Source organism: Dipodomys spectabilis, unplaced genomic scaffold, assembly GCF_019054845.1.
Source record: "Dipodomys spectabilis isolate Male_0828 unplaced genomic scaffold, ASM1905484v1 ptg000460l, whole genome shotgun sequence".
Classification (NCBI taxonomy): domain Eukaryota; kingdom Metazoa; phylum Chordata; class Mammalia; order Rodentia; family Heteromyidae; genus Dipodomys; species Dipodomys spectabilis.
In genome coordinates, this window is record NW_024871137.1 from 554,080 (window position 1) to 565,809 (window position 11,730).

Here is an 11,730-nt window from a genome sequence, read left to right on the forward strand (position 1 = left end):
CGGATGTGGACTGGGAGGGACCCGGATGTCACCCTCATTCGTGTCCACTGACCCAGATGTGGCCTGGGGAGCCCGGATGTCACTTATCTCCAGGTCCACTGAAGGGCCAGGACCCGGATGTGGACTGGGGGACCCAGATGTCACCCTCCTCCGTCTCCACTCTCCCGGATGTGGCGTCAGGGACCCAGATATCACTTATCTCCAGGTCCACTGAGGGGCCAGGACCCGGATGTGGACTGGGGGACCCGGATGTCACCTATCTCCAGGTCCACTGAGGGGCCAGGACCCGGATGTTGCGTGGGGAACCCGGATGTAAGTCCACGTCCATTAACCCGTATGTGGACTGTGGCAGGGACCTGGACATGTGCTGGGCAGGACCCGGATATCACATCCACAGGCCTGGCTGTGGTGTGTGGAGTCCTGGATGTCACGCTCCTCTCCTTCCACTGACAGGGTCTAGGACCCGGATGTGGCGTGGGGATCCCAGATGTCAGGTCCCTCCACATCCACTGAGGGTCCAGGACCAAGATGTGGAATGGGAACTACCCGGATGTTAGGGACCTCCAGGTCCGTGAACCCGGATGTGGGCTGGGTACTCGGATGTTAGGGACCTCCAGATCCATGAACCTGGATGTGGGGTGAGTACCCAGATGTTAGGGACCTCCAGGTCAGTGAACCCGGATGTGGGCTGGGTACTCGGATGTTAGGGTCCTCCAGGTCCATGAACCTGGATGTGGGGTGAGTACCCAGATGTTAGGGACCTCCAGGTCCATGAACCTGGATGTGGGGTGAGTACCCAGATGTTAGGGACCTCCAGGTCCATGAACCTGGATGTGGGGTGAGTACCCAGATGTTAGGGACCTCCAGGTCTGTGAACCCGTATGTGGGGTGGGTACCCGGATGTTAGGGATCTCCAGGTCCGGGAACCCAGATGTGGAGGCGAGTACCAGGATGTCACTTAACTCCAGGTCCACTGGCAGGCGCCAGGACCCGGATGTGAGCGGTTTGGACCAGGATGTGAGGGTTGGGACCCAGATGTGAGGGGTTGAGACCCAGATGTGAGAGGTGGAACCCGGATGTGGGCGGAGCGGGCACTCCACACCTTGGCTCCAGCTGCGCTTTGGCCGTTGGGGTCCATTCCCAGACTCGGAGGCAATAAAGCAGCCATGCTGCTTCTGGATGGAATTCTTCCTCACTTCCGCCCCCCAGCGCAGGCCAAGCCCTCCTGAGTCCCTCACTTCCTCCCCAGCCCAGGCCACGCCCTCCTGAGCTCTGGCCACGGCCTACTGAGCACAGGCCACGCCCCCTGGGCACAGGCCACGCTCCCTGATGGTCCTGACTCTTATTGCAGCCCTCCATGTAGTTCTCGAGGTTTCCCTCCTCCCCTTCCTCCTGCCTCTGCCAGGCCTGGCAATTTCTTGGTGCCCAGCCCAGCAACTCCGGGCTTTTCCCTTCCTTCCCTGCCTACCCCTTCAGCACCACATCCTGTTCCTTTCCAAGGAACAAGGGGACTTTTATTTTGGAGGGGGGTTGTGGAGTTCTGGCTGCTGGAGTGACGTGGACATTTGAGCCCTGCGAGCTTCCTGGCTGGCAGGGAGAGCAACAGGCCCAGGCGCTGATGGCAGAGAACTGTGGATGTGAGTTCGTCCTCTGGGGAACACGGGGAGAGGTGTGGGGACCCGGGTTGGGGGGGCTTCGATTGCTTTTTGGAGCCCCCCCGGATGTCCCACCATGCCCCTGGGTGGGACGTCAGGGCCCCGCCACAGGCCTGGAAAGACGAGGTGAGGGGCTGATATACTGGTGGGGACAACAGCAGCCTGGCCCTGGGGTGGCCGGATGTTCCTCAGCTCTTCCCCACTTCCTGCTTCCGGCCTTCTCTTCCAGGAAACGGGGAGCATCATGGGAAAGACGCAATCCTGGGCGCCATGTTGGTCAGGAGAGGGCCTGGAGGGAGGGGGAGTCCTCCCATCCCTCCTCCCATCCACCCATCCATCCATCCACCCATCCATCCACCCATCCATCCATCCACCCATCCATCCATCCATCCATCCATCCACCCATCCACCTATCCATCCATCCATCCATCCATCCACCCACCCATCCATCCATCCACCCATCCATCCATTCATCCATCCACCCACCCATCCATCCACCCATCCATCCATCCATCCATAGACCCACCCACCCATCCATCCACCCATCCATCCATCCATCCATCCACCCACCCATCCATCCATCCACCCATCCATCCATCCACCCATCCATCCATCCATCCATCTGCCCATCCACCCATCCATCCATCCACCCATCCACCCATCCATCCAACCATCCATCCATCCACCCATCCATTCACCCATCCATCCATCCATCCACCCATCCACCTATCCATCCATCCATCCACCCATCCACTCATCCATCCAACCATCCATCCATCCACCCATCCATTCACCCATCCATCCATCCATCCATCCACCCATCCACCTATCCATCCATCCATCCACCCATCCATCCACCCATCCACCCCTCCTCCTCCTCTCTCTCCTCCTCAGGTCGCACAGCAGCGGCACAGCCCCACCCCTCGTCTTCCTCCTCCTCCTCCTCCTCCTCCTCCCCCCTGGCCCCTGCGCAGGCCCCGCCCCCTCGCGCCCCAACTTCCTGCTGCTCTTGGCCGACAACCTGGGCCTGGGCGACCTGGGCAGCTTCGGGAACCACAGCCTGCGGTGAGCAGAGGGGGAGGCCCGGATGTAGGGCCTTAGTTACCCGGATGTGGGAGCTCAGATCCCTGGATGTTCCACCAGGAGAACTGTATAGACATCTAGTAACTCAGTTCCCAGGATGTTGGATGTTAGTATCGTGGATGTTGGATATCAAATCTCGGGATGTTGGATCTTAGTGCCCCGGATGTTGGATATCAGGTCCCCGGATGTTACATGTTAGTACCCCGGATTTGAAGACCAGGTCCCCGGATGTTGGAGACCAGGTCCCCGGATGTTGGATCTTAATGCCCCGGATGTTGGATATCAGGTCCCCGGATGTTAAATCTTAATACCCCGGATGTGGGAAATCAGGTTCCCGGATGTTGGACTTCAGTTCCCTGGATGTTGGATGTTAGTACCCCGGATGTTGGAGACTAGGTCCCCGGATGTTGGATGTTAGTGCCCCGGATGTTGGATATCAGGTCCCTGGATGTTAAATCTTAGTACCCGGGATGTGGGAGATCATGTCCCCAGATATTGGACTTCAGTGCCCCGGATGTAGGAGATCAGGTCCCCAGATGTTGGAGGTTAGTGCCCCGAATGTGGGAGCTCAGGTCCCCGGATGTTAGATATTAGTACCCTGGATGTTGTAGCTCAGTGCCCCGGATGTTGGATCTTATTCCTCCGGATATAGGAGCCCAGTTGCCTGGATGTTAGATCTTAGTGTCCTGGATGTTGGATATCAGGTCCCCGGATGTTAGATGTTAGTACCCCGGATGTTGGATATCAGATCCTCGGATGTTGGATATCAGATCCTCGGATGTGGGATGTTAGTGCCCTGGATGTTGGAGGACAGGTCCACGGATGTTAGATCTTAATGCCCCGGATGTGGGAAATCAGGTTCCCGGATGTTAGATGTTAATGCTCCGGATGTTGGAGATCAGGTCCCCGGATGTTGAATCTTACTGCCCCGGATGTTGGATATCAGGTCCCCGGATGTTACATGTTAGTACCCCGGATGTTAGAGCTCAGTTCCCCGGATGTTCCACCAGGAGAACTGTATAGACATCTAGTGGACCCCAGGTCCCCGGATGTTGGATGTTAGGTCCCCGGATGTTGGAGTTCAATTCCCAGGATGTTAGATCTCAGTTCCCTGGATGTTGAAGATCAGGTCCCCGGATGTTGGATATCAGATCCCCGGATGTGGGATGTTAGTGCCCCGGATGTTGGAGATCAGGTCCTCGGAGATTAAATCTTAGTATACCCCAGATGTGGGAAATCAGGTTCCCGGATGTTAGATGTTAGTACCCCAGATGTTGGAGATCAGGCACCCGGATGTTGGATATCAGATGCCTGGATGTTGGATCTTTGTGTCCCAGATGTTGGAGACCAGGTACCCGGATGTTTGAGCTCAGGTCCCAGAGTGGATCTTAGTTGCCTGGATGTAGGCCCTCAGGTCCCCGGATGTTGGGCCTTAGATCCCCGGATGTAGGAGCCCAGTCCACAGATATAGATCTTAGTACCCTGGATGTGGGATCTCAGGGCCCCAGATGTTGGATCTTAGATCCCCGCATGTTGGACCTCAGGTCCCCGTATGTTCTTGGCTGTGACTCAGTTTCCCTCTCCCCCCACAGCACCCCGCACCTGGACGGCCTGGCCCGGGACGGCGTGCGGCTGACCCAGCACCTGGCGGCAGCGTCCGTCTGCAGCCCGAGCCATGCGGCCTTCCTGACGGGACGCTACCCTGTGCGCCTGGGTTGGTATGGGGGGGTGGGACATTTGGGGAACGGAGGGGGTGGTGGGGGGGAGGTGGGGGCAGGACATCCGGGGATCTGAGAGCCAACATCCGGGATACTAAGATCCAACATCCGTGGACCTGATATTCAACATCTGGGGATCTGAGACCCAACATCCGGGGATCTAAAGCCCAACATCCGGGGAACTGAGCACCAACATCCGGGGCACTGAGCTCTAACATCCAGGGACTTCATCTCTGACATCCGGGTTACTAAGATCCAACATCCGGGGATCTAAGCACAAACATCCGGGGCACTGAACTCTAACATCCGGGGACCTTATCTCTAACATCCATTGTACTAAGATCCAACATCCGGGGATCTGAGGCCTAACATTCTGGGAACTGAACTCCAACATCCGAGGACCTGACATCCACCATCCGGGGTACTAAGATCCAACATCCGGGAACCTGAGCCCCAACAGCCGGGGAACAGAGCTCCAACATCTGGGGATCTGAGGGCCAACATACCCGAATCTGAGCTCCAATATCCGGTGTTGTAAGACCCAACATCCAGGGAACTGAGCTACAACATCCGGGTAACTGAAGTCCAACATCTGGGGTCCTGATATCCACCATACAGGGCACTGAACTCCATCATCCGGGGATCTGAGGGCCAACATCCGGGATACTAACATCAAACATCCGGGGACCTGAGGTCCAACATCCAGGGAACTGAGGCTCAACATCGAGGGCACTGAGGTCCACTAGAGGGAGGGGAGGACTACTCTGAGGATCTCAGGTTCAAATTCCTGAGACTCTGGGACTTCCCCCCTGAAACGCCAGGAAACCGGAAGTGATGCCATATTGGTTTCCCCCGGGGGCTCCCAGGGCTGGGGTCCTTTCCACCCCGGGTGCACAGGTCCCAGGCTATCCCAGACACAGCAGGCCTTTCCCCTGAAGGTGTTAGATGCCCCCTCCTGACCCGGGACGCCATCATCACTGACCTAGGGTCCTTCTCCTCTCTCTTGGAAGGTATGGTGACCACCAACAGGGCACGCGTGCTGCAGTGGGCAGCCGTGTCGGGTGGGCTGCCCACCTCCGAGATCACCTTCGCCAAGATCCTGCAGGAGCAGGGATACGCCACCGACCTCATAGGTAAGAGAGAAGTCATCCATCCACCCATCCATCCATCCACCCATCCCCCATCCATCCACCCATCCATCCATCCATCCACTCATCCATCCATCCATCCACCCATCCACCTATTCATCCATCCATCATCCATCCACCCACCCATCCATCCATCCACCTCCATCCATTCATCCATTCACCCACCCATCCATCCACCCATCCATCCATCCACCCACCCACCCATCCATCCATCCATCCATCCACCCACCCATCCATCCATCCATCCACCCATCCACCCATCCACCCACCCATCCATCCATCCACCCACCCATCCATCCATCCATCCACCCATCCATCCATCCATCCATTCCCCTATTCATCCATCCATCCATCCACCCACCCATCCATCCATCCATCCATCCATCCACCCATCCATCCATCCATCCATCCACCCACCCAACCATCCACCCACCCATCCATCCACCCATCCATCCACCCATCCATGCACCCATCCACTCATCCATTCACTCATCCATCCATCTCTTCCCCTCCAGGCAAATGGCACCTGGGCCTCAACTGTGAGTCCCCCACTGACCACTGCCACCACCCCCTGAACCACGGGTTTGACTCCTTCTTCGGGTCCCCTTCACCCTGATGGGGGACTGCCTGCAAGCGGATCCCTCGGAGAAGCGAGCACGTCTGCAAGGGCCCCTGGACCTGGGGGCGCAGCTGCTGCTGCTTTCCCTGCTCTGCCTGACCGCTGGGAAGCTCACGGGCCTGCTGGGCCTGCGCTGGGTGCCCTGGGTGCTGGGCCCCGGATGTGGGGCCTTGCTCCTGGCCTGCACCTCCCGCCTCCTGGGTGTCTTCATCGTCCATGCCGACTGCTTCCTGATGAGGGATCACCAGGTCGTCAGCAGCCTCTGAGGTTTGAGGCCAGCGCAGGGCTCTTCTTGCGGGAGGCTGAGGCCTTCATCCACAGGTCAGCCTGGGGTCGGGGAGGGGGACAGATGCCATCTACTAGATCTCTATAGTCAACTGGTAGACCTTAGATCCCCGGATGTACATCCAGTAGATCTCTATAGTCAACTGTCAACCTCAAATCCCCAAATGTTCCACTAGATCTCTATAGGCATCTGGTAGACCTCAGATCCCCGGATGTACATCCAGGAGATCTCTATAGTCAACTGGTCAATCTCAAATCCCCGGATGTTCCATCAGTAGATCTCTATAGACATATGGTAGATCTCAGATCCCCGGATGTACATCTACTAGATCTCTATAGTCAACTGGTAGACCTCAGGTGCCCAGATGTATATCCAGTAGATCTCTATAGTCAACTGTCAACCTCAAATCCCTGGATGTTCCATCAATGGATCTCTATAGACATCTGGTAGACCTCAGGTCCCTGGATGTTCCATCTAGTAGATCTGTAGAGACATCTGGTAGACCTCAGATCAGACCATGATCGATTATTGGTAGTATTGATCAGATCATGATCGATTATTGGTAATAACTGATCAGATGATGTTCGATTATTGGTAATAACTGATCAGCTCATGTTCAATTATTGGTATTATCGATCAGATGATGTTCGATTATTGGTATTATCGATCACATCACAATTGAATATTGGTATTATTGATCAGATCCTGTTCGATTATTAGTAATATCTGATCAGCTCATGTTCTATTATTGGTCATATCAATCAGATGTTTGATTATTGGTAATAACTGATCGGATCACGATCGATTATTGGTATTTTTGATCAGATCACTATTGATTATTGGTATTATCGATCAGATCGCTATTGATTATTGGTATTATCGATCACATCACCGTCGATTATTGGTATTATCGATCAGATCAGGATCAATCAGGTCGGTTATTGGTGAGGTTATTGATGATGGGGGCGGGGTGTGACGTGGGTCCGCAGGCACCAGGCCTGCCCCTTCCTCCTCCTCGTCTCCTTCCTCCACGTCCACGTCCCCCTGGTCACCTCACCTGCCTTCCGGGGCCGCAGCGTGCACGGCGCCTACGGCGACAACGTGGAGGAGCTCGACTGGATGGTGGGTGAGTGCGGGGGGGCAGGAACTGAGGCATGGTGCTTGGGATGGGGGAAACTGAGGCACGGGGGTGGGGTGAGTGGGTTGGGGGAAACTGAGGCACAGAGATGGGGTGAGCGGAATGGGGGAAACTGAGGCATGGGAACGGGGTCAATGGGTTGGGGTAAACTGAGGCACGGTGCATTTGGGTAAACTGAGGCACGGGGACGGGGTCAGTGTGTTGGGGATAAACTGAGGCATGGGGTTTGGGTAAACTGAGGCACGGTGCATTTGGGTAAACTGAGTCACTGGGCATGTTGGGGGTAAACTGAGGCACGGTGCACTTGGGTAAACTGAGGCATGGTGCATGTTGGGTAAACTGAAGCACGGTGCATGTTCAGGGTGAACTGAGGCACGGTGCATTTGGGTAAACTGAGGTATGGTGGATGTGGGTAAACTGAGGCCCGCGTATAGGGGTAAACTGAGGCACGGTGCATGTTGGGTAAACTGAGTCACTGGGTATTGGGGTAAACTGAGGCACGGTGTATTTGGGTAAACTGAGTCACTGGGCATGTTGGGTAAACTGAGGCATGGTGCATGTTGGGTAAACTGAGTCACTAGGCATGTTGGGTAAACTGAGGCACGGGGAAGGGGTCAGCGGGTTGGGGTAAACTGAGGCACGGTGCATTTGGGTAAACTTAGGCATGGTGCACTTGGGTAAACTGAGGCCCAAATATAGGGGTAAACTGAGGCACGGTGCATGTTTAGGGTAAACTGAGGCACGGTGCACTTGGGTAAACTGAGGCAAAGTGCATTTGGGTAAACTGAGGCACAGTGCATGTTGGGGGTAAACTGAGGCCCGGTGAGCGTTGGGGGTAAACTGAGGCACGGTGCCTGTTGGGTAAACTGAGTCACTGGGCATTGGGGATAAACTGAAGCACGATGGAAATTTGTAAACTGAGTCACAATGCATGTTGGGTAAACTGAGGCACGGTGCCTGTTGGGGGCAAACCGAGGCACGGTGGATGCTGGGGGTAAACTGAGGCACGGACCCATTTCCCCCCCCCCCCGCAGGGCGACTGCTGGCAGCGCTGGACGGCGCGGGGCTGGGGCGCCGTACCCTCGTCTACTTCACGTCGGACCACGGTGCCTCGCTGGAGGCCCGGGCTGGGGGCGCCCACCTCGGGGGTTCCAACGGCGTGCACCGAGGCGAGGGGGAAACTGAGGCAGGGTGGGCGGGGCCTCCCACGCAGCCCGCCCCCGCCCCTTGACCTTTGCCCCCCGCCCCCCCCCTTGCAGGTGGCAAAGGCATGGGCGGCTGGGAGGGCGGCATCCGGGTCCCTGGGCTGGTGCGCTGGCCCGGGACGCTGCCCGCAGGGCGCCTGGTGCCTGAGCCCACCAGCCTCATGGACCTGTTCCCCACCGTGGTGCGCCTGGCCGGGGGCTGGGTTCCGGCGGACAGGTAGGAGTTCGCCGGCCTGGGTCCCCACGGGGTGGAGGAGAAGGGGGGTCATCCGGGGCCTCGGGGATCCCGAGGGGGGGAGGCTGAGGCCTGCACATCTGGGTCTCTGGTTGCTCAGAAGCCTGCACATCCGGGTCTCTGAGGGCTCAGACCTGCACATCCGGGTCTCTGGGGGCTCAGGAACCTTTACATCCGGGTAACTAAGGGCTCAGGCCTGCAAATCTGGGTCTCTGAGGACTCAGGCCTTCATATCCGGGTCTCTAAGGCATCAGGGCTGCACATCCAGGTCTCTGAGTACCTAGGCCCAGGTCTCAGGCCTGGACATCCGGGTCTCTGAGCGCTCAGAAGCTTGGATATCTGGGTCTCTGAGGCCTCAGGCCTGCACATCCAGGTCTCTAAGACCAGAGGCCTGGGTCTTAGACCTGCACATCCGGGTCTCTGGGGGCTCAGAAACCTGGACATCCGGGTCTCTAAAGGCTCAAGCCCTGACATCCAGGTCTCTGGGATCTCTGGCCTGCACATCCGGGTGTCTGGGATCTCTGGCCTGCACATCCGGGTGTCTGGGATCTCTGGCCTGCACATCCGGGTCTCTGGGGGCTCTGGCCTGCACATCCGGGTCTCTGAGTGCCCAGAAGCCTGCACATCCGGGTCCCGCAGGGAGGTGGACGGCCGGGACCTGATGCCCGCGCTGCTGGGGACGGCGCAGGCCGCAGGCCACGACTTCCTGCTGCACTACTGCGAGGCTCGGCTGCACGCCATGCACTGGTTCGACCACCCAAGTGAGTGCCTTGACCTCCGCTGGGCCCCGGGGCGGGGGAGGGAGCTGCATGCATGCGCACAGGGACCCGGATGCAAGGCCTGGGGGTGGGAGACCCGGATGTGGGAATCCCCGGATGTGAGAATCCTGGGATGTGAGGACCTGGATGGAAGGCATGAGATGGGAATCCCCGGATGTAAGGTCCCGGATGTGAAGTCCCCGATGGGAATTCCCGGATGTGAGGTACTGGATGAGAATCCCCGGATGTGAATACCCAGATGTGAAGTCCTGGATGGGAATCCCCGGATGTAAGGTCTTGCATGTGAATGCCCGGATGTGAATCCCTGGATGTGATGTCCTGGATGTGAATTCCCGGGTGGGAATCCCCGGATGTGAGGCCCCGGATGTTACTCCCCCACCCCCCGCAGGCCGCACGGTGTGGAAGCTGCACTTCGCCACTCCACGCTTCGACTCGCCATGCTCGGGCACCTGCCTCGGTTTCCCTGCCTGCGCCTGCTCGGGGCGGCGAATGACCCGCCACCGGCGGCCACTGCTCTTTGACCTGACGGCGGACCCGGGGGAGACTCGCCCGCTGCAGGGCCCGATGGCAACGCGCAGGCGCGTGGAGGCCGCGGTGGCCCGGATGCTGCGCACGCGCCGCCCCCTCGCGGCCCCGCCCCTCGCCCCTGCACACAACACCTGGAGCCCGTGCCTGCAGCCCTGCTGCTCGCCCGGACTGCTCTGTGCCTGCGACCACCTGATCCCCGACCTCTGACCCCGACCCGACCCCCAACCCCCAACTTCCCCGGGGCTACGGCAGATCCTGGCCTGCGCCTCTCACATCCGGGGACTCACATCCGGGTATTAAACATCCGGGTATACTCAAATACTGAGATTCCCACATCCGGAGATTCCCACATACAGACTCTCACATCCAGGGATTCCTACATCCGGGGATTCCTACATCCAGGGATTCCTACATCCGGGGATTCTCACATCTGGGGATTCCTACATCTGGGGATTCTCACATCCGGGGATTCTCACTTCTGGTGACACATCCGGGGATTCCCGGGGATGTATTTACACATCCGGGGAATCCCACATCCGGGGACTTTTACACCCGGGGATTCTCACAACCAGAGACCCTCACATCCTGGGACTTTTACATTCGGGGATTCTCACATCCAGAGACTCTCACATCCGGAAATTCTCACATCCAGAGATTCCCACATCCGGGTATTCTCATATCCGGGGATTCCCACATCCGGGGATTCTCAGACCAGGGAATTCCCACATCTGGGGAAATCTCACACCCGGGGATTCCCACATCTGGGGATTCTCGCATCCAGGTATTCTCACATCTGGGGATTCCCACAGCCGGGGATTCTCACATCCGGGGATTCCCATATCTAGAGATTCCTACATACAGGGATTGTCACATCCAGGGACTTTTACATCCAGAGACTCTCACATGCGGGGATTCTCACATCTGGGGAACTTTTACATCCGGGGATTTTCACATTCAGAGAGTCTCACATCTGGGAATTCTCAGACCCAGGGATTCCCACATCCGGGGACTCTCACATCCTGAGCCTCTCATCCCGGACCTCCACCTTGGGCCTCCCATCTGGGGCCTTTCCCCAGCCTCCCATCTGGGGCCCTCTCACATCCGGGCCTATGTCCTCTAACTTCTCACACAATAAAACCTCGTGAGCACGGCACCGCACAGCAGGGTCAGGGGTCACCGGGGTCAGAAGCCGGGCACTGGCCCTGCCTTCCATTTCAGGTCATTTCCGGTTGATGCTAGGATACAGGGCTGGTCCCGCCTTCCATTTCAGGCCACTTCTGGTCGTTGCTAGGGTATAGGACTAGTCCCACCTTCCATTTCAGGCCACTTCTGGTCA

At 57.7% G+C, this 11,730-nt stretch overlaps 1 pseudogene; it reads left to right on the plus strand.

Annotated features, from left to right (window-relative positions):
* Nucleotides 1–1,618: 1,618 nt before the first annotated feature.
* LOC122098117 lies at nucleotides 1,619–10,601 on the plus strand (annotated as a pseudogene).
* Nucleotides 10,602–11,730: the final 1,129 nt, after the last annotated feature.